The sequence below is a fragment of the Montipora capricornis genome, chromosome 10 (assembly GCF_036669925.1).
Source record: "Montipora capricornis isolate CH-2021 chromosome 10, ASM3666992v2, whole genome shotgun sequence".
Taxonomy (NCBI): domain Eukaryota; kingdom Metazoa; phylum Cnidaria; class Anthozoa; order Scleractinia; family Acroporidae; genus Montipora; species Montipora capricornis.
In genome coordinates this window covers 65508647-65513646 of record NC_090892.1, presented here as the reverse complement: position 1 = coordinate 65513646, position 5000 = coordinate 65508647, and the positions used below count along the sequence as shown (strand labels likewise).

Below are 5000 nucleotides of genomic sequence, written 5' to 3'. Positions count from 1 at the left end.
AGCTTCTTTTTTTAATTTTCACCTTCCGCAATTAATTTGTGCCTTATAGACTTAGACTTGTTGGTTATCTTGCTGGCTCAAATTTCCTGCTGTGGGGAGTACTGTACACACTCTGTTGCCAAAATGTTCTAAACAAAGTCATCTTTTGCATAGGCGCTTTAATTTGTGATATTAAAGTTCTCGTTATAAAAGTTTAAATATATATCAAAACATGAGCTAAGACCTTAATAAAAGCTGTGTCACAGTTTTGTTCCTCTTATTTTTGGTCTAGGAGGTGAATTGATATTCATTTCTTTTTTCCTCGGCAAGAAATAAAGGGAAATGTAATAAAGAAAAAATATCGAAACTTTGGCTTTCCCAACTAGAATTTAGATAACAGATCACAGAACTCAGTGTTCCCACAAAAAAAGCAGAAGGAGGTTTGCATACGACAATATTAAAAAGAGAGATCGAAGATACGGTGTGTACTGAGATGAAATCGTTTTACTTTGACAAGTTAATGTTTCGAGCTAAGAAATTGGAAATTATTTGTAAGTGTACGTGAACGTTTATTTAAAGGGCACTGTTTGAGGGACACTTAAGGGTATTTCTGGAGGCAGGTGATGTGGATGTTAAGGGTACGCTTCTACTCCCAACAGGAATCGCATTTTTTTTACGGGTCGATCTATTTTAAGACTATCTTTTCCGCAAAAAAGAAAGGCAGTTCCGGATCGTTGACCTTAAGACGTCAAGTTGGTTTCTTTTGATTGGTTATCGGGCTCCTGTGGGAGTCTTAAATTCAATGTAAAAATAAATCTAACTGTGAAAACGCCGTGATATCAATATAGGGCTGTTGTTCGCCCCTAGTCATGGGCTGCTCTTCAATGTCATTTTCCGGTCACCCACCCTTTTAGTGGCAAAGAGAAGTTGTAACTGTAAGTGTTCACCCCTCTCCCACTGAAAAAGAAATAGACTCTGTGTGCAATTTGAAGAGAATTATCCCTGTAGAAAGAGAACACCGACAGTTCATTTATTGTGGGGAAATAACCCTTCGCAAGGTCCAAAGGCAGAATTTCCAATGCCACATGTCCCGATGTGGTGATGATCTGTCTTGTATTTGTCTGAAACACGAAAATTCGGTTTTATGTTAACTGACGCTTCGAGCTTTACATACATCAGAGCTACGAACGAAGTGCTAACGTACGCTCGAAACGTCACTCACAAATGTTTAATGCGGTGGTTATCTTTACAAGAGTGCATCCATTACCTAAGAGTAAGATTTACTCAAATTTGGTCCAGTCCCCATCAGCGTCAGAAAAGTGTCTATTTTGCGGGGAAATAAACGATGACTCAATGTTGTACCCAATTCAAACTCTTTGGGAATAAAATGTTTTGTTCCAGGTATTTCCATGTCATTTAAATGTGAATGTTACATTATAATGCAAGCACAATACACAAAGAGTCTTAACTACAGGGAGATTGGAATTGGGCACAACATTGAGTTAGCCAATTGGTCTATTGTTTATTTTCCCGGAAAACTTGGCTTGACACTTTTCTGACGCTGATGGGGACAAACCTGACAAAAGGTTCTTACTCTCGGGTAAACTAATGGACTCTTGATCTTTAGCACAGTTGCTTTACAAAAAGACGCCTTTCATTCATATCTGTTTTACGTTAGTACGTTACGTTATTTCCCTACTTTACTGTTGCTATGTCAACCATTTCCTCGCAAAGTCACTTTCATGTGAGTTAACGTTCATGTGAGTTAACGATCTCTCGTTTATGTTACTTTGTGTGGTCGGACAAAACACACATTTATGGTTCCGATATTTCCAAAGATATTGGGTTCAGACAATTTTTGACGTCATTGGCATTTTTGGTCAAGGAAATATAATCAATTAAAAAAAAAAAACGCCTATGAACTTCTCGAATTATGTGAGTTCCTCCCGACTGCACTTTAATTTTAACAGAATTTAAAGAAAAAAAGTGAAATGTTCACTGTATTCTGTAAAACGGTTGTACGTGGTACTGATTATGATCACATGAAGTGCTTACCTTGGGCGATATCTCCTATTAATATTAATAAATTGCAATCCAAGATAGCGAATCCCTTGTAAAAGGCTAATGCCCAATAGTAATCCAGTGCACAAGGCTCGCATACGTAATATTGCACCTGATTTCTCCCTCTAAAATTAACAAAGTCTCATTTTATTTTCCGGCATAAAATGTTCTTTTCTAAAAAGACGACAAGACATGTTGATAATCTCGATACGCGACCACTTTATGGAGAGCTATGATTGATCCTTTTTAGTTCATATTTATCAAAAGTAAATTTTATCAGTACATCGTAAAACCCGAAATGCAAATATTGAAATTTCTTAAATACAATTTACCCTTAGGTGACGCCGCCTCGCACAGACGTGCAACTGAAGGTCGTTTCCGGTGTTCAATGCTGAGTTGCCGGCGGTTTTCATGGTGAGAAACTTGTAAGTATAAGTCTTCCAGTTAGCTGATTTCTGTTCATTATAAATTTCAGTAAGTAAATGCAAACTGATTGAATATAACCCCTACTGAAACACTACGATCCATTGATGGTTTGAAAGTCAACAAACAGGGCAGCAGCTGCCTGTCTCTGAGGCAAAGGTATTGACAGAGACAGAGTTGATAGAAACAGATTCAGCGAACGATTCGATTCTATCGTAACTCGAGCTTTACACATCGATCAACTTAATTAAAATCCCAAAAGGCTCTTCTACAGTATAACACTCAAACTTGTGATTAACCGCTCTGTCAGGGCTAATCCTCGTTGCTTGGATTTCAAAGTTATGTTATGTTTTTCTCTTCAGTGGCTAACGCACATGACAAATTGAAAAAAAATTACACGATATAAATTAAAATCTTGGCCCAGATGGAACTTTGCCATTCCCTTAGTCTTCAAAAAGATCCTTGACTGACACCATGAAATTAAAAAGTTCTTAGTGAAAAACAAAAAGTGAAAACAACAGAACCTTTAGGTGATTACTTAATCTAGTGTAAGATAATGAAAAAGGTATCTTGAATAATCACGTTTGACTCGGCCACAATAAAGTTAACGTCCGCCCCAAACCTTTTGCCATCACTAATATCATTGTCATTGGTCTACGAAGCAACTGACGCTTTTATCTTTCTTATTCCGTTATTGATATGTCGTATTTTAAGGCTAAGCTGGGAAATGGAAAAACATAAATATCGAAAGAGGACAATTAAGAAGCAGCGAAATAATTTATGTGGCAATAGAATAAGAAATGCCGCACTTATATGAATTGATAATTAAATATAAATGTTACCCCTTTCTAAGTATTGCTTTTTGTGAAAAAAAAGGCACTCATTGAATTCTAACCAATTTGTTTTAAACTCAGCTAATCGCAATATGTTTTAGGATGTCAGAAGTGAAAAACAAATTAACGAGCATAAAAAAGAGCTCCATCGATTACGTAATAACAAAAAGAAAAGAGAGTCAATTCCTTGTGGTCTGGCAGTATTGTTGTTTGTTCTCTGGAAGATTTTACTTTTACCTTAAAAAGATACTCGAGCGCAATCCCTGGAGTACATGTAAGCTTTTATTGAACTCGTTTACTGGGACCCTTGTTTATGGAGCCAACCCTGCAGAGTACGAAAGGCCAAAATTAAATTGAAAAAAACAACAACAACAACAACAGCAAATAACCGAAAGTTAAAGTACGACTCGAGACTGAGTGTGGTTAGAAAGAGATTGTATTTACTTTAGCTCTGGAACTGTAAAATTTCCATGAAATAAAGATGAAATGAGAATTTTACATTGCTAAATTAATGATTGCTGACACAATTAACAAACGTCTAGAAACTTTTAGACAAAAACCAAGCAAAGAGTGAAAATTATACAATTTTTTTTGGAAAAATTGTGGAAATTGTGCGGTTTGTGAAATAGCAATTTATTAACAAACCTTCTTCCAGTGTTTGGTTGTATATAAATTTCCTGAATGACAGGTGCTTACATAGAAATTTATAATGGCGCGCTTTTAGCAGCAGGTCTAGACACTCTCGGACATTGGAGGAGTTGGCTTTGTGACAAATGTATGAAGAGAATAACGACCAATACCAGGCCCTCTAAATGAGCTCCTACCCTGAGAGCAGAGAAAACAGGCATCCACTTCTTCAGGGAAAGGAGGAAATGTAATCTAAAAAAAACAGAGGAGTTTTTCATGTTCAGATACTTCCTCTAAATAAGCTGAAATAAGCCCGTTGATTTATATGTAGATAGTAATATTATTACAGTATGTAAATAGCAGTATTTATTCTTATGCTTGTAATTAACTCGTTCATTTAGTTTATTGTCAACTACTAGAGAGTTTTTAATAAAAGATTATTATTATTATTATTATTATTATTATTATTATTATTATTATTATTATTATAGTTATGTAAAAATGTTCTGCAAAAAATACGAAAATAAGACGAAAGCAATTATTATTTAAGTTAAACTCTTTCGCTTTCTTTAATATGCAGAACTGTGGCTCTGCTTGCGTAGATAAGTGAAGTTAGCACACAAGAGTTGATAAAGGGGCTGAGACTAGTAAGCCACCTTTTGAAGATATGATAGTAACGCTTCGAGCGTTTTCCCTTCGTCAGGGCAAACTGGAAAAGCAACTAACTGACACTGGTCACAAAACGTTGTAAATTCATGTGACTGGCAGCGCAGCCTAATTATGTTTTTGCAGGGAGTGTGGACTGTAAGTGCAACACCCATATTGTCATTCGGGCTATCTGAGTGAGTGAGTGAGTGAGTGAGTGATTGATTGTAAGATTGTAGGACTGCAGCGCGTTCATGAATTACGAAACTAACGTAGGATTTCTTGAATTTCAACAATTGATGTCCATTGTACAGTTGTTCTGTTTGCGGCCCACTTGTCGCCTTTTTTTTCCTTTGCAAGGCAATGGTCAACCTTAACAATAGCGTTAATATTGGTGGCATTCTTGCCTAGAACGCTTGTGGGCTTTGTGAA

The 5000-nt window shown here is 36.3% G+C and overlaps 1 protein-coding gene across 5 annotated transcripts in view; it reads left to right on the top strand.

The window, feature by feature from the left end:
• The window catches only part of LOC138019475 (adenosine receptor A3-like), a 40215-nt gene that overhangs the window by 12793 nt on the left and 22422 nt on the right, over positions 1 to 5000 (top strand). For all 5 annotated transcript variants that reach the window (XR_011126170.1, XR_011126169.1, XM_068866273.1 and 2 more), the window contains exon 2: positions 2379 to 2465. The gene's annotated coding sequence lies outside the window, so the exon portion shown is untranslated. The remainder of the gene's footprint in view (positions 1 to 2378; positions 2466 to 5000) is intronic.